Source organism: Panthera onca, chromosome D1 (assembly GCF_046562875.1).
Source record: "Panthera onca isolate mPanOnc1 chromosome D1, mPanOnc1 haplotype 2, whole genome shotgun sequence".
NCBI classification, from domain to species: Eukaryota; Metazoa; Chordata; class Mammalia; order Carnivora; family Felidae; genus Panthera; species Panthera onca.
Genome location: NC_138348.1, coordinates 59,963,872 through 59,988,659, shown reverse-complemented (window position 1 = coordinate 59,988,659; position 24,788 = coordinate 59,963,872). Strand labels below are relative to the sequence as shown.

At 37.1% G+C, this 24,788-nt stretch overlaps 1 protein-coding gene across 4 annotated transcripts in view; it reads right to left on the bottom strand.

The window, feature by feature from the left end:
• Positions 1 to 24,788, bottom strand: part of ACER3 (alkaline ceramidase 3) — a 175,027-nt gene that overhangs the window by 113,531 nt on the left and 36,708 nt on the right. Inside the window, exon 1 of one of the 4 annotated variants that reach the window (XM_060605553.3) lies at positions 21,539 to 21,667. The exons of 2 other annotated variants lie outside the window; for them this stretch is intronic. The gene's annotated coding sequence lies outside the window, so the exon portion shown is untranslated. Of the gene's footprint in view, positions 1 to 2,402; positions 2,488 to 21,538; positions 21,668 to 24,788 lie in introns of those variants that run through there. One more of the 4 variants, XM_060605554.3, reaches the window with a different exon arrangement.

Sequence of the window (24,788 nt, the reverse complement as noted above, 5' to 3'; positions counted from 1 at the left end):
AAATGGCCCATCTTGGGCAGCCTGCCCCGGCCCCCTACACTAAGCATGGCTGAGCAACAAAATAAGAGAAGCTTGCGCCCCTGATACCATGGAGCTGCCACCCCAGCCCCGAACTGCTTTTCAGACTGAAATAAATCTACATCTTGTTTAAAGCATTAATTATCACATATCTGTTACTCACAGCCAAACCTAATCCTAACTGATGCAAAAGATGTCCTTAGTGCACCTTATTTCATTTGAATTAAAAATGCTAACAGCCTTTTCTCTGTGAATATACAGTGGAAACTGAAACTGAAAGACAAATGCCTGTCTTTGAGTCATTACACCTCTTTCTTAAATTTAATGCTGTTACATGAATGATAAACCTAAATTAATCCAAATGTTTTATGAGGACTGTTTTCACTTTTTATTTTAAATGTTAAAATGCAAAGATAAATATAAAAACAAAGTTAACATGTCAGCTCCTTTTTAAATTACAGTTGACACATAATGCTCCATCAATTGCAGGTATATAGCATAGTGACTTGACTAGTCGATATATTATGCTGTGCTCACCACAAGTGTACCTACCAATGTCACCATACAATGCTAATTACGATACTATTTCCTATGCCCTAATTTTCATCCCTGTGACTTATTCATTCCAAAATTGGAAGTCAGTATCTCCCACTTCATCCATTTGCCCATCCTTCCTGGCAACCATAATTTATTCTCTGTATTTATGGAACTGTTTTTGCTGTTTGTTTTTTAGATACCATATACAAGTGAAATCATGTTGTTTGTGTTTCTTTGATTTATTTCATTTAGCATAATACCATCTAGGCCTATCCATGTTGTGACAAATGGCAAGATCACATTCTTTTTTTTATGGCTGAGCAATATTCCATATATATGTCATATCTTCTTTATCCATTCATCTATGGATGGACACTTGGGCTACTTCCATATCTCAGCTTTTTGTAACTATGCTGCAATAAACAAAGAAGTGAATATAACTTTTCAAATTAGTGTTCTCATTTTCTTTGGGTAAATAAATACCCAGCAGTGGAATTAATGGACCATATGATATTTCTAACCTATTTAATATATTTTTTGAACTTTGGGGGTATTTTTTTAAGTATAATCTTTACACCCAACATGGGACTTGAACTCACAACTCTGAAATCAAGAGTTGCATGCTCTACCAACAAAGCCAGCCAGGTGCCTCGATATTTCCAACTTTTCGAGGAATCTCCATATTGTTTTCCAGGTTGCATCAATTTACATTTTCACTAACAGTGCATGAGCATTCCCTTTTCTCCACATCCTCGCCAACACTTTTTTTCTAGTCTTTTTAATTCTAGTCACTCTTGCCTTTTCATTTTGTTAATGGTTTCTTTCCTTCACTGTGAAAAGCTTTTCATTTTGATGTAGCCCCAACAGTTTATTTTTCCTTTTGTTTCACTTGCTTGAGGAGACATATCCAGAAAAATGTTGCTAAGGCTAAAGTCAAAGAAATGATTACTATGTTTTCTTCTGGGAGTTGTATGATTTCAGGTCTTACATTAGGTCTTTAGTCCATTCTCAGTTTATTTTTGTATATGTTGTAAGAAAGTGTTCCGGTTTCTCGCGTCTGAGCGGCTCAGTCAGTTAAGCATCTGACATCGGCTTAGCTCATGATCTCATGGTTCATGAGCTCAAGTCCCACATCAGGTGAGCCCAAGCACCACTTCGGGTAAGACGACGCCCCATAATGGGTGAGTATGAGCCCCACTTCGGGTGAGCCCTGCTTCTCTCTCTCTCCCTCTCTCTACCCCTCATGGGATTCTCTCTTCCTCTCTTGCTCTGCCCCTCACTCACTTGCACCCTCTCTCTCCCTAAAATAAAAAAAAAAAAAAAAAGTGTTCCAGTTTCATTCTTTTGCATGTAGCTATACAGTTTTTCCAGCACCATGAAGACGCTGTGTTCTCCCCATTGTATACTCTTGCCTCCTTTGTTGGAGATTAATTGACCATATAAGTGTGGGTTTATTTCTGGGTTCTCTATTCTGTTCCATTGACCTATGTGTCCATTTTTGTGCCAGTACCATACTCTCTTGATAAACATATTCTTTTTTTTTTTTTTAAGTTTATTTTTGAGAGAGAGAGAGAGAGAGAGAGAGAGAGGGAGAGAGAGGAAACGTGAGCAGGGAGGGGCAGGGCAGATTATCTGAAGTGGGCTTTGCGCTGACCAGAGAGCACGATGCCAGTCTCCAACTCATGAATCATGAGCTCATGACCTGAGGCAAAGCTGGACACTTAACCGACTGAGCCACCCAGGCGCCCCCATAAATACCATATTCTTAAACAATCAATGGGTCAAAGAAGAAATCACAAGAGAAAGTAGAAAATACTTGGAGATTAATTAAAATAAACACAACATACCAAAATTAATTAATTAATTGGATACAACAGGGCTAAGGGGAAATTCATTGCTAAATTCAAACATCAAAAATCAAGAAAGATCTTCAAGCTGAAATGAAATAATGGTAATTAGTAACACAACTATATATATAAATATACAGCATACTGGTGAAGGTAAGTATATGGTCTAACTCTGAATACTCTAATACTGTAATATGATGGTATATTAAACATGTAAGCCTATCACTTAAAAAGTTAAAAGGGCAAAAGTATTAAAAAGAACTAAAGCTGCAAATGACATATACAATAGAGTTAGTATCCAAAATATATAAAGAACTGACACCTAAAAACAAATAATCCAATTAAAAAATGGGCAGAAAATACAAACAGTCATTTCTCCAAAAAAGACACACAGATGGCCAACAGACACATGAAAAGATGCTCACCATCACTCATCATCAGGGAAATGCAAATAAAAACCACAATGATGGATTGCCTCACACCTGTCAGAATGGCTAAAATCAACACAAGAAACAACAGGTGTTGACAAGGATGTGGAGGAAAAGATACCCTTGTGTACTGGCAAACTGGTACAGCCACTGTGGAAAACAGCATGCAGGCTCCTCAAAAAGTTAAAAATAAAACTACCCTACAACCCAGTAATCACACTACTGGGTATTTTCCCAAAGAATACGAAAACACTAATTCAAACGGACAATATGCACCCTATGTTTATTGCAACATTATTTACAATTACCAAACTATTGAAGCAGTTCAAGTGTCCACCCAGAGACGAATGGGTAAAGAAGGTGTGTGTGGTGTGTGTGTGTATATATATGTATATATATATATATATATATATATATATATATATATACATACACACATACACATATGTGTGTGTGTATATATATACATATATACATATACATATATATACATATATATGTATGTGTGTGTATATATATATATATATATATGTATATATATACACACCACACACAATGGGATATTTTTCAGCCATAAAAAAGAATAAAATCTTGCCATGTGCAACAACATGGCTGGATCTAGAAAGTATAATGCTAAGCAAAATAAGTCAAAATACCATATGATTTCGCTCATATGTGGAATTTGAACAAAGGGGGGAAAAAAAAGAGAAAGACAAACCAAGAAACAGACTGCTAACTGTAGAGAACAAACTGATGGTTACCAGAGGAAAGGTGGGTAGGGGCCAGGTTAAATAGGGAATGGGGATTAAGAGCACACTTATCGTAATGAGCACTGAGTAGTTGTTGAATCACTATTATGGTACACCTGAAACTAATATAACACTGTATGTAAACAGTACTGGAATTAAAATTAAAAATTTAAAAAAAAACTAGCTACAACAATTTATTAGTGAATAGACAATAAAAAACAGGTAAATTATATTAAAAACCTACATGGAGGGGAATAAAAGGGTAGAGGTTTAGTGAGTGAAGTTGTTATCAACATAAAAAAGACTGCTATAAGTTGTCTTATGTAAGCCTCAGGGTAACCATAAAGCAAAAACCTACAGGAGATCACAAAAGATAAGGGGACAGGAATCAAAGCATACAACTATTGAAAATCATCAATTCATAAAGGCAGCAAAAGAGGAACAAAGGAATAGGGAAACTACAAAACAGCCAGAAAACCAGACGGCATTAGTTAAGTCCTGACTATCAATAAATAATTACTCTAAATGTAAATGGATTCAATTCTGCAATTAAAAGGCATACAATGGCTGCATGGATTAAAAAAAAAAAAATCAAGACCCAAGTATATGCTGGCTACAAAACATTCTTTTCAGGTTTAAAGACATGCATATGCTCAAAGTAAAGGTATGGAAAAAGATATTCCATGCAAGGGAAACCAAAAGAGAGCAAAGGTAGCTAACTTAGACAAAATAGATATTAAGCCAAAAACTGTAACGAAAAACAAAGATCATTATGTAATAACAGAGGCTTAATTCATCAAGAGGATATAATAATTGTAAATATGTATACAGCCAACATCAGAGCACCTAAATATATTAAGCAAACACTAACAGATCCTAAGGGAGAAATAATATAATTAATAGTAGGGGACTTCAATACCCCACTTTCAACAATGAATTGTTCATCCAGATGGAAAAATAATACAGGAAAGTTGGACTTAAACTACACCTGACACCAAAAGGACCCAACAGACATATATACAGAACATTCCATCCAAGAGCAGCAGAACATACATTCTCTATGACAGATCATATGATAGGTCACAAAACAAATTTTAGCAAAAATTTTAAAACTGAAATAATACAAAGTATCTTTTCTGACCTCAGTGGTCTAAAACTAGAAATCAATAACATGGAGAAAAACTATAAATTCACAAATATGTAGAAATTAAACAACAGACCCCTGAACAACCAATGGAGCAAAGAAGAAATCAAAAGGTAAATTAAAAAATATCTTGAAGTAGGGGCGCCTGTGTGGCTCAGTTGGTTAGGTATCCAACTTCAGCTCAGGTCATGATCTTTCGGTTCGTGGGTTCAAGCCCCACGTTGGGCTTTGTGCTGACAACTCACAGCCTGGAGCCTGCTTCAGATTCTGTGTCTTCCTCTCTCTCTGCCCCTCTCCCTCTTGCGCACGTGCGCACACTCTCTCTCTCTCTCAAAAATAAACAAACATAATAAATAAATAAATAAATAAATAAATAAATCTTGAAATAAATGAAAATGAAAACACAATAGGCCAAACTTATGGAATACAGCTAAAATAGTTCCAAGAGGGAAGTTTACAGCAATAAATGCCTGTGTTAAGGAAAAAAAAAGATCTCAATCAACCTAACTTTACACCTCAAAGAACTAGAAAAGAACAAACTAAGCCCAAAATTAGGAAAAGAAATAAAGATCAGAATGGAAATAAATTAGATTAATGGAACAAAGAGCTGTTTGTTGCTTTTTTTTTTAAGATAAAAATGGACAAACCTTTAAGCTAGATTAACTCAGGAAAAAAAGATAATTCAAATAAAATTAGAAGTAAAAGAGAACATTACAACTAATACTACAAAAATAAAAAGGATCATGAGAGACAACTACAAACAATTGTATGCTAACAAACTGGAAAACCTAGAAGAAATAGATAAACTCCTAGATATATACAATCCATGAAGACTAAATCAGGAAGAAACAAAATCGTAATGAAACAATAACAAGTAAGGATATTGCATCAGTAATCAAAAACCTTCCAGGGGTACCTAGCTGGCTCAGTCAGCAGAGCATGTGACTTGATCTTGGGGTCATGAGTTTGAGCCCCACACTGGGTGTAGACATGACTTTAAAAAATAATAACAAAATTAAATTAAAATTTCAAAATAAAAAAATAAAAAACTTCCCAACACAGAAAAGCTGAGGACAAGTAGTTTCATTGGTGACTTCTACTAAGCATCTAAAGAATTGACACCAAAACTCAAACTGTTCCAAAAAAATAGAAGAGCGAGGAATACTTCCAATCATGTGTTCATGAATCCAGCATGACCCTGATACCAAACTATATGATGTCATGGAAATGTGGAATCTAAAAAAGCCAAACTCAGAGAAACAGAACAGTGTGGTAGTTACCATGGGCTGAGGGTGGGGTGCATGGAGGGTGGAGAAATTAGCCAGAGTACAAACTTCCAGTTATAGGATTGACAAGTTTTGGAGATTTAATGTACAGCATGGTGATTACAGCTAATAATACTGTATTATACACTTAAAAGTTGCTAAGAAAGTAGATCTTAAATGTTTTCACCACACACACACAAAAATGGTAATTATGTGGTAAGATGCAGGTATTACCTAATGCTATGGTGGTAATCACTTTACAATACATAAGCTTATCAAATCAACCCACTGTACGTATCAAAATTATATAACATTACACAGTTAACCCTTGAACCACACAGATTTGAACTGTATGGGTCCAGGGGCACCTGGGTGGCTCAGTCGGTTAAGCGTCCGACTTCGGCTCAGGGCATGATCTCATGGTCCATGAGTTCGAGCCCCGCGTCGGGCTCTGTGCTGACAGCTCAGAGCCTGGAGCCTGCTTCCGATTCTGTGTCTCCCTCTCTCTCTCTGACCCTCCCCCGTTCATGCTGTGTCTCTCTCTGTCTCAAAGCTAAATAAACATTAAAAAAAAAAAAAAAAAAAAAAGAGTCACTGAGAGCAGAACAAAATTAAAAAAAAAAAAAAAAAAAGAACTGTATGGGTCCGATAAATATAATACACTACTGTAAATACATTTTGTTTTCCTTATGATTTTTTGATTATTTTTTAATGTTTATTTATAAAAGAGAGGGAGAGGGAGAGAGAGAGAGAGAGAGAGAGAGAGAGAGCAAGCGGGGGAGGGGCAGAGAGAGAGTGGGACAGAGGATCTGAAGCAGGCTCCATGCTGACGAGAGCCCAATGTGGGGCTCAAACTCCCAAACCGTGAAACCATGACCTGAGCCGAAGTTGGAAGCTCAACTGACTGAGCCACCCAGGCACCCCCTTATGATTTTCTTATGACATTTTCTTTTCTCTAGCTTACTGTATTGTAAAAATACAGTATATAATACATAAAACATACAAAAATATATTAATCAACTTATCTTATTGGTAAGGCTTCTGGTCAACAGTAAGCTATTAGTAGTTCTATTTGGGGGAGTAAAAAGTTATACATAGCTTTTCAACTACATGGGTGGGTTGGAATCCCTTAACTCACTATTATTCAAGGGTCAACTCTTTTCAATTATATCTCAATATAACTGGTGGAAAATCCCCCCCCCCCCACCCCGCCTCCACCAAATCTAACTATTTCCAAGTAACTTAACTGAATCCTAGAACAAAATTCAAAACTATTTCTGATAATACAAAAAATATCCAGCACCCAACAAGGTAAAATTAAACACAATATCTGGCATCCAATCAAAGATTACCAAGCATATAAAGAAAAAACACAACTCATACTGAGAAAAATAATCCAGGGAAACCAATCCGGAACTCATACATATGTTAGAATTAGCAAACAAAAATTAAAACAGTTTATATAAAAGTCTAGAAAATACAAACTAGAAAGAAGATCAGTGGTTATGTGGTAGAGCAGAGGTAGAGGGAACAGTGGGAAAGGGAAGACTTACAAAGGGACATGAGAAAACCTGGAGGTGATGGGTATGTTCATTATCTTGATTGTGGTGATGGTTTCTTATGTGTATACATATGTCAAAACTTAGTTTGCACACCTTAAGTAGGCACACTCTGTTGTATGTCAACTATACCTGATAAAACTGTTTTTTGTTGTTCTGCCTCTAGGGAGTAAAATTAGAGCATAGAGAAAAAAGAGTTAGGGAAAGGTACTGCTTTCTGGTTTTTTACAAGCCTTTTTTAGCATGACCTAGATTTTAATCTATTTTTTAATGTACTGGATTTTTATATTTTTAATTTATTATTTTGATAAAATAAAAACTAATTCAGGGTGCCTGGGTGGCTCAGTCGATTAAACATCCAGACTCTTGGTTTCAGCTCAGATCATGATCTCGCTCTGTGGATTCGAGCCCCAGAGTGGGCTCTGTGCTGACAGTGCAGAGCCTGCTCGGGATTCTCTGCCTCCCTCTCTTTCTGCCCCTCCCCTGCTCACAAGCATGCTCTCTGTCTCTCTCAAAATAAACAAATAAACTTTATTTAAAAAATTAAAGAAACTTTTAGGAAAGGGAATGAAACAGATGGAGAGAATTTCATAGATGTGGTAAGATTTGAGCTGGAACCTGAAAGGAGAGAAAGGAACTGAAGTCTACTGAGCCTATTAAAGTATCAGGTACTGGACTTCACAGTACACACATGCTAACTTGCCTCTCACAACAACCTTGTGAAACATTGTTACCTCATTAAACGAACAATAAAGTCAGGCTAAGAGATTATACAATTTACCCAAATTCTCGCAATAAACAAATGGCAGCACCAAGATTTTATTCCAGGTCTATCTGTCCTTACAGCCAACGTTCCCACCCACCCCCCTTTTTTCTAATGTTTATTTTTGAGAGAGGGAGAGAAAGAGAGAGAGCACAAGTAGGGAGGGGCCAAGAGAGAGGGAGACACAGAATCCAAAGAGGCTCCAGGCTCTGAGCTGTCAGCACAGAGTCCAATGCAGGGCTCCAACTCACAAACTGTGAGATCATGACCCTGAGCTGAATGAAGTCTGAGGCCTGACCAACTGAGCCACTCAGACACCCCCTCCTTTTTTCTTTTTTAAGACAGAGAGAGAGAGGGAGCTCCAGTGCATGAGCAGGGGAGACAGGCAGAGGGAGAGAGAGAGAATCTTTTTTTAAGTTTATTTATTTTTGAGAGAGAGAGAGAGAGAGAGAGAGAGCAAGCAGGGAAGGGGCAGAGAGAGGGGGACAAAGGATCTTTAAGCAGGCTCTGTGCTGACAGCAGGGGGCCTGATGCGGGGCTCAAACTCACAAACAGCGAGATGAAGACCTGAGCTGAAGTCAGATGCTCAACCACTGAGACATCCAAGTGCCGAGAGAGAGAGAGAGAGAGAGAGAGAGAGAGAGAGAGGGAAAGAGAGACAGACAGAGACAGAGAGAGAGAGAATCTTAAGCAGGCTTCATGCTCAGCAAAGACCCCAACGCAGGGCTGTGACCGTGGGATCATGACCTGAGCCAAAATCAAGAGTTGGATGCTCAACCAACAGAGCCACCCTGCTGCCCCTAAATGTTCTTCCCTTTAAATGCACAAGCACAATGTTTGCACAAAGGTCCTTATTGATGTTTTAAAAATTATATCAGAGAATATTCTATTAAAAATGTTTTATGCCCCCTCCCTGCTTGTGCTTTATCTTTCTCAAAATAAACATTAAAAAAAATTTTTTTTTAAATGGGGACACCTGGGTGCCTCAGTCGGTTAAGCGTCCAACTCTTGGTTTTGGCTCAGGTCACGATCTCACAGTGGTGAATTCAAGCCCTGCATTAGGCTCTGCGCTGGCAGTGTGGAATCCACTTGGGATTCTCTCTCCCTCTCTCTCTGCCCCACTCATGCTCTCTCTCAAAAACTTTTTTAATGTTTTAAGTAAATTCCCAATTGTACAAATAGCAAAGTAATTTGCCAGGTGGAAAATATAAGGTGGGGAGCCAGAAAAATTGATGGTTACATATTTAAACAGTAGTTACCAACAGCTTTAAGTAAACCTGCAGAACATGTTGAATACCGTGCCATTCAGAAGGGCCCTAGCATTCAAACTAACAAGAATCTTTACTGATGGCTGAGATAAAGGAATTGAAATACACCCAAAAGTACAGATAGTATTAAATTTTGCTGAGATGTCAATACTACGGAGGTCAGAAACACATTTCGAATAACCTGGAAGGCAGGGGGTAGGAGAGAGTCCTACAAACTATAGGAAACTCAATTAAAGGTCAACGCAAAGTTTCACAAATTAGAATGAGGAACACAAACCTTAAATATAGGCTAGTGTGAGAGACAGAATAAGGACAACTGTGAGAGAAAGATCCAAAGGCAGAAAAATGACAGTAGACTATTCTTGGGGAAAATCTGAATATACTATCTCAAAGCAAGATTTAGAGGTAAAAATGGAAAGAGCTGGATAGTGGTCATCCTTCTCTCTGCTTTAATTCAGCATCTCTTTGGACTGTTTACCTATTTGTGGCACCCTACTTTAAACAAACAGATCTTAAATACTGAGAGAAGAAACTAAAATAAAGGAATCATTTACTTAATTAATAAAACATGTCATATGAGAAAGGCATGATTCTGGTCTTTAAATACCTGAAGGACTGCTAAATTACAGGTGAATGAGGTGTAGTGCAGTTGTAAAATATAACAATTAAAATCAATGAAGTTACAGAGAAGCAGATTTCCACTCAATATAAGGCAAAACATTCTAAAATTAGAGCTGTCCAAAAAAAAGTGTAATAAGCTGCCTTATTTTGGGCAGGGGCCATGTCTTACACTTGTATGCTTCTCCCTTAGCACAATACCAAGGACAGAGCAGGCACTCCAGAAAATCTGACAGAATGAATAAATGCATGCATGTATGCTCAGTGAAACCAGACTATAATTTTTCCTTTATCCTCTGGCATTATTCATAAAAGTACATGTTTCTTCTCTTTTGATTTAACAATGGTTATAGCAGACAGCAGCTTGTTTTGCTAAGCTTTACATATGGAGAGAGATGAAAGAATGGATGAATTAAGAAAAGACAGGGGTGCCAGGGTGGCTCCGTCAGTTAAGGATCTGATTTTTGGTTTGGGCTCAGGTCATGATCTCACAGTTCGTGAGTTCAAGCCCCATGTTGGGCTCTGCTCTGTCAGCACAGAGCCTGCTTGAGATTCTCTCTCCCTCTCTCTCTGTCTGCCCCTGGCTCTCTCTCTCAAAATAAATAAATAAACTTAAAAAAAGAAGAAGAAGAAGAAGAGAGCATTAGACATACTCTTTTTTAAAAGTATAAAAATACCATATTGTAACAAAAGAAGTGAAACTGAATTTTACATGTTTTTAATAGCAAATGCATCCTTGCTATGAAACATAAAGAAATTTACACTCCTAAATTTCCTCCCGCCTCTCTTCCCCTATTTACTTACTTTTATTAGTCATTTCCACATTGTCAAAGACCATATATTTCACATTGTCAAGGATTACGTTTAGCTCTGTAAGCCACATTTTCCATTCTTGTGCTTTTTTAAATAACAGCTTTATCAAGATATAATTCACATATCACAAAACTTACCCTTTTCTGTACAATTCAGTAGTTTTAATACATTTACAGAGTTGTGCAATCATCACTAATTTTAGAACATTTTCATCAGCTCAAAATGAAACCCACACCCATTAGCAGTCAACTCCCCATCTCTCCTTCCCACAGTCCCCGGAAACCACTAGTCACTTTCTAGGTCTATGGATTTGGCTATTTTGGACATTTCATATAAATGAAACTATACAATATGTAGTCTTTTGTATCTAGCTTCTCTCACTTAGCATAATGTTTTTAAGGCTTATCTATGTTGTCGCATGCATGTGTCTATAACTTCATTCTTTTTTATTGCCAAATAGTCCATTGAATGGATATGCCACATCTTGTTTATATATTCATCAAGTGGTCATTTGGATTATTTCCATTCTTTGGCTATTATAATGTGCTATGAACATTCATATACAATTTTTTGGGTGGACATGTTTTCAATTCTCTTGGATAGATACCTAGGAGAGGAATTCCTGCATCATATGGTAATTCTATGGTCATCCTTGTTTTTAGCCTCAGTTCTCCATTTAATGGATATAGTACCTTTACTAGTTTTTTCCCCATGGCTGTTCTTCCCATTTTGCCTTTTTTTTTTTTAATGTTTGTTTTTTTTTTTTTATTTTTGAGAGAGACAGAGCATGAGCGGGGGAGGGGCAGAGAGAGAGGAAGACACAGATTCTGAAGCAGCCTCCAGACTGAACTTTCAGCAGAGAGCCTGAGGCAGGGCTCAAATCCATGAACAATGAGATCACGACCCGAGCTGAAGTCAGACGCTCAAGCTGAAGTCAGACGCTCAACCGACTGAGCCACCCTGGCACCCCTTGCCTTTATTTATTTATTTTTAATGTTTATTTATTTAATTTATTTTTTTTGTTTTTTTGAGAGAGAGACAGAGCAGGGGAGAGGCAGAGAGAAAAGTAGACACAGAATCTGAAGCAGGCTCCAAGGCTCCGAGCTGTCAGCACAGAGTCCGATGCGGGGCTCAAACCCACAAATTGTGAGATCGTGACTGAGCTAAAGTTGGACGCTTAACCGACTGAGCCACCCAGGCATACACCCCCCTTGCCTTTATTTTTTTTAAACAAGTTCTACTTGTTTAGATTTCATCACCCATCTTCACATAGTTTTTCAGGGGGTTATACGTGTTGTACTCCCTGACATCTTGAGTCCTTGAGAACATTGTGCTCTGCGTTTATTCTCAAAAGATGACTTAGCTATGTTGGGATCTCTCTTTCCTTCAGAAGTTTCTAAGTATTGTGCTGTTGTCTTCAAGATTGAACATTACTATGGAGAAGTTTGAAGCTAGCCTAAATGTTTCCCTTGTAGAAGACTTGCTTTCTTGCCTAGACTCCTGAAGGATTACTGCATTATACTTAAATCTATGTATTTTGGTAGATAATAGGTATTGAAATCAGAAAAAAATGCTATACCCACTCTCTCTACACAGCTAATAAAACATAATAAAGACATTATTGACTCCTGAGTCAGACTGACAGCTTGAATCTGTAACTGCAGGCTGTAGTGCTACACCTGTAATTTTTAATAGCATCAAAACATGTCACATACTTAGATACAAAATCTAACAAAAAAGGTGTAAGACAAAATATTAATAAAACTCTAGGCAGGTTTTCTGGGTACAAATTGAGAAACTGATTTCAAACTTTATATGAAAATTTAAAATGCCAAGAACAACCCAGACAATCTTAAGTAACAACAAAATTAGAGTATTTACACTACTAGATATCATGGCCTATTAGCAAGAATACACAAATAGAACAGAAAAGATCCCAAGAGCAAACTTGTATAGTCACCTGATTATGACAAACATGGCCCTGCAGTGTAGTAACAGAAAAAAATGCTCTCTTCTGGATCGACTAGATACTCACATGGGAGGAAAACAAACTTGGACCCCAAACTCACACTTCTTATACAAAAATAGATTCAAGATGTACTGCTGATCTAAACATGATAGGTACAACAATGTAACTTGTAGAAGGAAACACAGCAAAACATCTTGATGACCTTGGAGCGCCAATGAGTTTTTAAACAGGACACAAAAAGAATTAACCACAAAGGCAAAAAAACTATAATATCAAGAAGCTAAGGCTACAAAGTCAAGCTAAGACTATAAAGTCAAGAAGAATAAAAGGTTGTTTTCAAAAAGCTGATTTAAAGACTAATAGGTATGAAATTGTTTTGTAAATAAGGAGATATATAAATGTTAGCTAATTTAACTTTACTGACCAAAAAGAACGCACATAAAATGATCATGAACTGAAAAATTTTTGGTTAAAAAATGGTGTAAGTCCAAGACCAATCAAATTCTAAGTAGAAGTAATTTAGCCTTTATTTTCTATAATTCATTTACATTAACATTTTAATTTAAAATTTTAAAAATAATATAGCCACATTGTAGAAAATATATAAGGAAAAGAAGAGAAAAAAATCCATTATTTTACCATCTTAAGACATCCATTTTTATCATTTTGGTGTTTAAGGGAACCCTAACCAAACTCAGAGTAATTTGAACAAGAAAGGTTTATGATAAAGAATCATTAACTATGAGAGAAATGGAGTAACGAAAGATAGCCAGTAAGAAGTAAAAGGAGGCACCTCAGTCGGTTAAGTGTCAGACTCTTGGTTTTGGCTTAGGTGATGCTCTCATGGCTGTGGGATCAAACCCCATGTCAGGCTCCACACTGGGCATGGAGCCTGCTTGAGATTCATTCTCTCTCTTTCTCTCACCCTCTGTCCCTCTCCCCACCACCCCCCCCCCCACAAGTAAAGAGAAGTCTACAGACTGTAGGAATAGCAGATATAAGGAACAGTCCACTATCCCTAAGACAGAGATAGAACAATAAAAGAAGAGGTCCCAGCCAGGGCTGAAATCTAGACCTTGTGGGAGAAGGAAGGCATGGCCATAGCTCATAGAACAGCAGAAAAGTTTCCTGTGGTACCACACCTGCAGAGCTTTCTGAAAATCCACCCTTCAGAACTTGTTCTTCATATGCCCTTCTAGAAGGCCAGGGAAGCTGATCACATCGAGTGGGGGAGCTACTGACTAGAGTAAAAACTGACCCAGCTTTAGGATCTGGGCACTAGGGGAAGCTTCATGCACTGTAAGAGACAGATGCTAGTTAAGCCACTTGCACTGCAAGAGCTAGGCACTGGAGAAGCCAAGCCAGCACACCAGAACCAGGAAGGGAAACCCTTCCCTCTTGCAATTGTCTTTCCAGTGCCCTCTACTGACAAAGTTTAACGTTCTGCCAGCTGTCAAAAGAAACACTGAAAGGGCCCAGTTCCATTTTCACAGAGCATGCAATGAATGACGAATCTGGGGCTGACAGGTAATAAGCTGACAACTAACACAATTAAAACTATGTTTTCATCCATGAGGCCTGGGCATAACTATGGTTAGTGAGGGTTCCCCAAATACCAAAATGATAAGAATGGTTTTTTTAAGATGGTAAAATGATTTTCTCTCTTTTTTTTTCTATATTTTCTACAATGTGGTTATATTGGTTTTTTAAATTTCAATTAAACTATTACTAATATAAATGAATAACAGAAAATAAAAGCTAAATTACTTCCACTTAGAGTTTAATTGGGTTTGGGGTGCTCCCAGAAAATTCAAAGTTTTTTTTTTTTCCCAGGAATAAAAACCAGAGATTCATTCACATACTACACAATAAGTATACCGAAACATTAAAGCAAAATTTTTTTTTCATAGAATCCTGCTTGAAAATAGACTTAAGGAATTTTTTTAAATCTGAAACTATGATATTTTTATATCCCCAAACACAATTTCTTTTTATTCTCCCCAAAAGTAAATTTGAAACAACTCTGAATAAAGAAATAGTATGAAGACGTTTGCCTCGGGATGACAGTAGGTGGAGCCAGTGTGCAGGACAGTCTCAACAGTTCTCCGTAATTTGGCCAAATACATAGAGCCCTGGGGCAACTGGGCAAACAATTGAGAGCTCCGTTGTATTTATAAGTGTATAACCACCACCCAGAACTAAAGATAAAAAAACAGAACCATTAAAACCTGGTAAAGCTGAAAAAATTATCTATATTGGTTCACTGCCACCGTGAGGAACCCTCTTGCACATTAGCTAATATACTAGATGAGTGAGAATTGTAACTGGTTTGAGCCTGAAAGCAACCTGGCACTTTCCCCAAAGCAAGTTCATTTTGTCAAGTATTTTACTGCTTATGCAAATGTTCAAATAATGTCAAAGTTTCCCAGAACTTCAGAGACTCTAGAGCTGAAAGAAGACAGGCAGATCACCTAATTTAATTTCCTCAGTTTATATCAGGCAACATTTTATTCATACCTACTACCACTCTCTAGCTGTGTTAACTTAGGAAACTTATTTATGCTTAAGACTTAGTTTCCTGACCTGTAAAATGAGGGGGAAACCCCAAAATATTTAAATTATTTAAATAAGTATGATGAAAACAATAAATATGACCCCCCAAAATCATTTCTCATATGACAAAGATCCACTGAACATTATGCAGAACTTCCACAATCTTGCTATGTTAAGAATTAAGTGCTGCCTGGGAATTGTCTTGGTACTTAGATCTGAGCTCAGAACAGCAGTCACAAGGAAGAAAGTCTGTCTTCCAACCCAGACCAATAACAAAGAAAGTTGCAGTATATGCTGGTTCACTCAGAGTTAAAAAAAAAAAAAAAAAAAAAAATCATATAAATATTATAGTATTAGGTACTCCTCAGTATAGTATCTTTTAAGACAGATATCAGCATAAAAACAGGAAATCAATTTAGGTATGTCTTACTTTTTAAAAAATAATAAGCACAAATTCAGTTCAACTTGACAAACATTTATTAAGTATTTCCTATGGGCAAGGCAACTGAGATGGGAAATGGGAAGAAAGGTTAGCAGGTGAATAACCTTGGTTCCTGTCCTGAGAATGCATGTAGACAATTCAGTAGGAAAGAGAGACAGGGAAACAACTAGGAAGGGATAATGGCAGGACCAACAAGCACCCAACAACATACCCAGGGGAAGGGAGGGAACCCAAGAGGAGCTTCAGTATGCAGCTAGCATTTGAGCTAATTCCTGAAAGTATTTACATCACTACTAATACAAGAGTCATTCTGTTTTCTTTAGAGTGAATATAGTAGCTTCCAAAAATTATTTATGAAAACTCATTTTACATATTATGTTTTAAGACATACTTTCTTGGGGTACCTGGGTGGCTGAGTCAGTTAGGCTTCTGACTTCAGCTCAGGTCATGATCTCACTGTTTGTGGGTTCAAGCCCTGCATCCCGCTCTGTGCTGACAGCTCAGAGCCTAGAGCCTGCTTCAGATTATGTGTCTCCCTCTCTCTCTGCCCCTCTCCCTCTCACACTCTCTCTCTCAAAAATAAATAAAACATTTAAAAAAATTAAAACATACTTTCTATTTTCACTTTTCTGCATGTAAGTTATACAAAAATGTATGTTTTTAATTTTATTTTTTTGAAAAAGAGTACATACACATGTGCGAGCAGGGGAGGAGCAGAAGGGGATGGAGGAGAGAAAGACAGAGAGAGAATCCTAAGCAGGCTCCATACTCAGCACAGAAGCCAATGCAGGGCTTGATCCCAAGACCCTGAAATCATGACCTGAGCCAAAATCAAGAGATGGATACTCTACCCACTGAGCCACCCAGCTGCCCCTATACCCAAAATATTTTTAAACCATTTATTATAACAATGAAGGTGTTCATATAAGTTAAAGAGGAAGTACATTTTAGGTTTGGGAAGAAAGGCCAAGTACATAGTAGTAAAGAGATAACAGAAGAACTTGGGAGCTCCACATCATTTATGGCTCAGATAAGCCATAGTCTAATAATATGGAGGTTACAGGGAAGGGGAAAGACTCCTAGCAAAAATATTATCTATATATAATGCCTCTTTGAAGAAGGCTCAAAGATGAGAGCTGAGAATAAACAATTAACAGATAAGAATGATGGAGAAGGGTGCCTGGGTGGCTCAGTCGGTTGGGCGGCCGACTTCGGCTCAGGTCATGATCTCGCGGTCCGTGAGTTCAAGCCCCGCATCGGGCTCTGTGCTGACAGCTCAGAGCCTGGAGCCTGTTTCAGATTCTGTGTCTCCCTCTCTCTGACCCTCCCCCGTTCATGCTCTGTCTCTCTCTGTCTCAAAAATAAATAAACGTTAAAAAAAAAAAAAAAAAAAAAAGAATGATGGAGAAGACATGAAGAAGAACAAGGGAAGTAAGACCGTCTTGAACTCCCTGCAGAAGTATTTGGTTAAATGAAGATTTCAAATTGATACAAAAAGGTCAAAAAAGGGGAAGTTTCCTAACCATGTTCAGGATGAAGAAGCATTTTGAAATTACAAAATCAGAAAATAATTATTTTGATAATTCCTACTTCCTCTCCATTTTCACTGAAACCTTCTTTTCAGGGCTCAATTCAATAAAGTAAGTTTTGCTTAATCACCCTACTGAAAATGATCACTCCCAGCACTTACTGTTCTAACCCTTCATCTGGCACTTAGCACAGATAGCTCTCTCTTCACTAAATCAAAATGTAAGTATTTATGTCTATTTCCTTAAGTTAAATTTCTTGAGAGCAGCAGGCTTACATTCATTCACTCATTTGAAAACAAGTATTTACTAAGCATCTATTATGAAAAGCACTATGAGGGAATACAAAAGAAAACAACAGATTCTGCTCTCATGCAGATTAAACTAGTGCCAAATTTACAAAAAAGTAAAGGTATTAAAAGGCTAACAGACGTTAAAAAACGGGGGGGGGGGGTGGACCTGGGTGTCTCAGTCAGTTAAACTTCCGACTTTGGCTCAGGTCATGATCTCACAGTTCATGAGTTCCAGCCCTGCATCGGGCTCTGTGCTGACAGTTCGGAGCCTGGAGCCTGCTTTGGATTCTGTGTCTCCTTCGCTCTCTGTCCTTCCCCCACTTGTACTCTGTTTCTCTCTCAAAAATAAACATTAAAAAAAAACAACTAATAGACATAATTTTAGATGTAGTTCAATTATGATGTAATGGGAGTAATTCTTGACTCACAAATTAATCTCATGTATCAGATTTATCCTTTACTCAAAATTAATCTCAGTACAATTTTTCACTCACTCTTCACTTACTTAGAGCTGAAATGCATCAGTTAAAAACCATGAACACACAAGTCCTGTAAAACACATTTAAAATTTTATACTAAATTAACTTTAACAAAAATACAGACTTTATTATTATTAAAATCTCACCAAGGACATCATCCCACATTTTTCCGATTTATTTTCAATGTTTTTTACAGTGGCATAAAAAACTTAAATTGCCTAAAACATGCCACAAAAAAAAAAAAAGTTTCTTAAATAGCTCATTCTCTCATATAGTAGACACAAAGGAAACAATTTTTTTTTTCTCACTGCCCTACTGCCTCCAGTTACTCTGATCAAGACTCCCAGGGATCCCTCTCCAAAGATGAGTGATCTGGATTCCATAACTTTCTTTTTCTTTAATGATGTATCACTGCTTTCTTTAATCCAGAAATAGAGATCTATCATTTTTTTAATGATCAAATAGTATTACATTGTCTGGATATAATTTACATAATCAATCCCTAATTGGTAGACAGTTATTTCTAGGTTTTTACATTGAAAAAAAGTACTGTAAACATCTGTAAAAAAAAAAAAAAAACTGTAAAAAAAAACCGTAGTTTTCTAGGGCTACCATAATACATGACCACAAACTGGATGACCTAAAACAACAAAGATTTATTCTTTCACCGTTCAGGATGACAGAAGTCAGAATATCAAGGTATCAGTAGGACTGGAGGCTCTGGGGGAAAAACTGTCCATGCCTCTCTCCCCTTGTGGTTGTTACTAGCAATCCTTGGTGTTCCTTGGCTTGTAAACACATCACTCCAATCTCAGCCTCCATCTTCACACTGCCTTCTCTGTGTGTCTCCATGTGATTGACTGATTGATTGACTGATTGACTCATTTTGAGAGAACAACAGAGTGCAAGCAGTTAAGGAGCAGAGAGAAGGAGAGACAGAATCCCAAGCAGGCGGGGTGTTATCAGCACAGAGCTCAACGCGGGGCTTGAACTCATGAACCATGAGATCACAACCTGAGTCAAGATCAAGAGTCAGATGCTTAAGCAACTGAGTAATGCAGGCACCCCTGTTTTCTTCTTCTTATAAAGATATCAGTCATTGGACTTAGGACCCACCCTAAATCCAGCATGACTTCATCTCAAGATCTTTAAATTGTATCTACAAAGACCCTATTTCCAAAAGGAAATAGGTCACATTCTGTGGTTCCAGGTAGACATGAATTTTGGGGAGACACTATTCAAGCCAATACAACATCCTTGAACATACTTGTTTATTCATTTTACTAAGTTCACAGGATGAATTTCCAGGAGTAGAAATCTCCTCTTAGAGAAATTGCCCAGCTTCCTTTTAGAGTTGGCTCCTTAGCTCCTGCTGGAGGAGGTGGCAAGTTATAAGATCTTCCCTGTTCCCTTACCCCCTCAACAAATCTCACACTAATTCCAGACATTGTCTGGAAAATCAGGATGCAAATAAAAATGACACACTTTTAAGCACGCATACCGGAAGGTGGTGTAAAGCTAAAGCCAAGCCATCCATATTTAGGCCAAGTATATAATGAAGCAGAGAAAGCTGTTTTATAGAGAAAGAAGAAAAAGGCAGATGGGCAGATAGTAGCAGATATTAAACACCATATGGTAGCAGAGACTGTAGAGAGTAATCTTAGGAACTATAAAATGACCTTCCAGCTCTAAAAATAGCCTTTTTTTTTTTTTTTATGAATAGAAAAACAGTGTATGCCCAGCGGTGCCCGGGTGGCTCAGTCACTTAAACACCTGACTCTTGATTTCAGCTCAGGTCATGATTTCACAGTCGTGGAATCGAGACCCACGTCAGGCATGGAATCTGCTTGGGATTCTCTCTGCCCCTACCCTACTCTCTCTCTCTCTCAAAATAAAATTAAATAAATAAATAAATAAATAATAGCCTTATAAATCTGAACAGTTAAAATTCAAGGTGAAAACAAAAGCATACAAGAAAGTCACCTACATGTGCCTTATACAATGTCTACATGAGTTTAACAGTTGTCTTTGCTCCCAAAAATATAAAAGAGGCAAACAAAGAAACAGAGATATAAATGCACCAAGAGCATGTCCACTAAAAACAAATTCGCGGGGCGACTGGGTGGCTTGGTCGGTTGAGTGTCTGACTTCGGCTCAGGTCATGATCTCACAGTCCATGAGTTCGAGCCCCGCATCAGGCTCTGTGCTGACAGCTCAGAGCCTGGAGCCTGTTTCAGATTCTGTGTCTCCCTCTCTCTCTGCCCCTCCCCTGTTCATGCTCTGTCTCTCTCTGTCTCAAAAATAAATAAACGTTAAAAAACAAAACAAAAAAAAAATTCTCTATTAACAACACAGGAAACAACAAGTGTTGGTGAGGATGCAGAGAAAAGGGAACCCTCTTACACTGCTGCTGGGAATGCAAACAGGTGCAACCACTGTGGAAAACAGCATGGAGGCTGCTCAAAAACAGAATTACCCTAAGACCTAGCAATTGTACTACTAGGTATTTACCCAAAGGATACAAAAATACTAATTTGAAAGGACACATGCATCCCAATGTTCATATACCAGCATTATCAACAATAGCCAAATTATGCAGAGAGCCCAAATGTCAATCAATTGATGAATATAGAAAGAAGATGTAGTATATATATACAATGGAACATTACTCAGCCATACAAAGAATGAAATCGTGCCATTTGCAATGATGTGGAGTGGAAATACAGAGTCTAATGCTAAGTCAAAGAAGTCAGTTGGAGAAAGACAAACACCATAGGATTTCACTCACATGTGGAATTTAAGAAGCAAAACAAATGAACATGGGAAAACCAAGAAACTGTCTCTTAATTATAGAGAACAAACTGATGGTTACCAGAGAGGAGGTGGTTGGGGGTGGGGGGGGGGGGGTGGGGGGAGATGGGTGGAACAGGTGATGGGGATTAAGGAGGGCATTTGTGATGAGCACCAGGTGTCGTATCGAAGTGCTGAATCACTAAATTCTATACCTGAAACTAGTGTCACACTATATGTTAACTAACTAGAATTTAAAGAAAAATTTGGAAGAAAAAAAATTAGCTAAATAACACAGGTTTCACAATAAACTCTTTGATATGGTGTCCAATGAGTTGTAATTTACAGAACACTTTCAAGTGCAGAAATAATAACCATGTAACAATACAAAAGTTGCCAGAGTATATTGGTATTTCTCCTAAGAACTGATATTTGGCCCAATCTGTCATAAAGAATGTTTACTTCCTGAATTTGTACCTTAGAATATATCACCATTGTGGGAGAGGAGGGTATCTTTAAAGGGGTCGGAGAAGCTTTAAATAACTGGGATATTAAACTGGCTGTCTAACATCCCAGTTATTGACTGATTACACTGATCCACTCCTCCTGTAGGAACAGTTGACAAAAACGAAAGAAAAAGAAATTCAGATCAACAGTTGGATGCTCTTCCAATTGAGCCAACCAGGCACTCCCACACCTTTTATTTTAATAAAATAAATGAACTATTACCGATACAATCAAAGTCACCTATCTCTCCAGTCCAATTCCTCTTCACACATTTCCAGAGATAATGGCTAGTGTTAATTTGGATGCATAATTGTAATTCACTTAAAAATTATTTTACATATATGTATATCCATAAACGTAGTTTTGTTTTATTTTTATCTAAATGGGATAACTGTGTATATATTATTCTGTAAAAAGTTTCTATAAATAAAAATTACAATTGAGAGTTCCATTAGATAATTACACTAGTTCATTTCTTTCAACTGGTATATAGTATGCTTTCATTGGAATATACCAAATTTAATTTTCTATTCCCATACCACTGGACATTCTAGGTTTTTGTTTTTTTATTAAACGATATTTCAGTGAACATCTTTCTTTACAGACATTTATATAAGCATCTTGCTCATTGCTTTATATGCATATAGAACAGTCTTCCTAGTCGGGGAAGAAGAAAAGGAAAAGAGGAAAGAGACGGAAAAGAGTCCTGAGTGATCATGGGAGGCAGCAGAGCAATGAGCAACAGATGGGAATGTTTACTAGAATAGAGTTCCCTTATATTCATTCTCACTATCACTGCCGTATTTCAGGGCCACTTCACTTTTATGAGGTTTAAAAAAAAAAAAGAGTAAAGTAAGAAAAAATAAAAGAACAATGCATATTCAATGTATTCTTCTACATGAGGGGAGTCAACAAATATTTTTTTTACTTTTGATAGAGAAATAAACATAGGTTCAATATATTTTATTTTAATTTAAAGTAGGCTCAGAGAATAAAAATAAATTTTATCTTCTCAATAACTTTTCAAAGACATGGAAGTATTCATCATATTCACTGAAAAAATAAAGCCACAAAATACTACATAAGGAACAGTCATATTTTTACTTAAAAAAATATGTGTGTGTGCATATAGAAAGAGGGAAAAAGAAAGTGTGGAGGACATACAGCAAACAAATTAATTGGTTATAAGAAACTTTCCACGAGGCCACAGGTGTGGGTTGAGGGTGAGGTCGAGATGCAGGAGTTGGTACCACGGAATCTAAGCCACCGCCTATGCAGTTCGATTGTGCCTCATGGGCCTGCATGGGCCAGGTCTGACGTTTACATTTCATTTTGTAATACAGTTCTATGGCAGAGTGATTACTGGTGCTTTTCATTTTCTTTTTCTGCTTCTGTGTATTTTCTATATTTCTCTTCACAACATTTTAAAGAGTTGAACCATTTATTTAAGTACTTCACCAAGTCTAAACTACGCACTGCATGAAAATTTTACCACTCTTTCTCCCAGGCTTAACATTGTGCTTGGCATATGGAAAGCAATCAGTCAATGTTTGCTGGCTGATTCAAAATGTTCTACAATAAGAAATTAATTACTTTCTAATAAAAACATGAAAAGCTGTTTCCGCAAAGAAAATCCATATGAACATAACATCAATTAAAAAAAAATACATGGGGTGTCTGGGTGACTCAGTTGGTTAAGCAGCACGGAGCCTGCTTGGGATTCTCTCTCTCCCTCTCTCTCTCTCTGCGAGCCCCCCACTCACGTTCACTCTCTCTCAAAATAATAAATACATATATACAACATACCAGAATGGACTTTCACAGAAAATGGTATCAATTCATTAACCCTTAGCTTCGCATAATTGATGAAAACTTCCCAGAAGAGATAGTATCTGAGAGTGCCTTAAAGGGTGAATAGGAATTAGGCAACTGTAGAGAACAATTTTCAAGGCAGAGATAACACACAAATGTGCAGAAGCAAGAAAGAACATGGTGTACCTAGGAAACCATGACAAGTAACTTTTATTATGTCTAGGGGGCAAGTTGTGTCAAGAGACACAGCTACTTTGATAAACTGGAACTAAGATAAGCATGGATAACGTGTCTATGATGTCCTCACCAAATTACGCAAAGTTTGAACTCTATTCCAGACAGCAAATGTTGAGCAAGTGATGAAGAGGAATGATAGAAACGAGTAACTTTAAGTAAGTAATCTTAACTGAAGTAACTTAAAGATAAGCTTGATAGAATAGATGTACTAGGGAGGGGACAAATAAGATATTACTGCAATAATCCAAATAAATGATGATGAGGGATTGAACTAAGATGGCTGCAAAATGGGAAAGAGGGAAGAGAAGGCATGAATGACTAATTCAAGAGTTTTCTATGATGAATGAATATATTCCTAATTGTTATTCCCAATTGGTTATGCAAAAGGCAACCAAAAGCATATAAATGTGTATTTATTACTTTGCTGAAAAATAAAATGTCAAAAGTGTTAAGAAAGTTACCCACTTCCTTTCCATAGAAGAAAGAAGAAAATAACTTTAAATATGCAGGGCCACTACCATGAATATTTCCAAAACAGATTTTTCATTACAATAAGGTGCTCAGGATGGTGGTTGGCAGATAGTAAGTGCCAATAAATGAGCTGCTATATTAATATTGTTGTTTTTAATATTACCAGAAGATCAAAAAATGAACTAATTTTTCCCTAGGAATCTGTATATTCTTTAACAAATAGTGCTTCCTCTTTAAAATCTTTTTTTTTTTTTAATTTTGAAGTACAGTCAATATATGATGTTAAGTTAGTTTCAGGTGTATAACACAGTGATTCAAAAGTTTTATACATTATGGAATGCTTACCATGATAAATATATTACAATATTATTGACTATATTCCCTATGCTGTATGCCTCCTTGAAATCTTGTCCTGAGTTCTCAGAATTTAAATCTTCCCTGCTGCCTAGAACATAAAGAATTCATAAGATTTAATTGTTGAAAAATAAATAAAAGAGGAAGTACATAAAACTATTTAGCAGTGGTAGGGAGGTCACCCATAAGGATTTTATTTTATTTTTAATGTTTATTCATTATTTTTGAGAGAGACAGAGTATGAGTGAGGGAGGGACAGCAAGACAGGGAGACATAGAATCTAAAGAAGGCTCCAGGATCCGAGCTGTCAGTACAGAGCTCAAGATGGGACTCAAACTCACAAGCT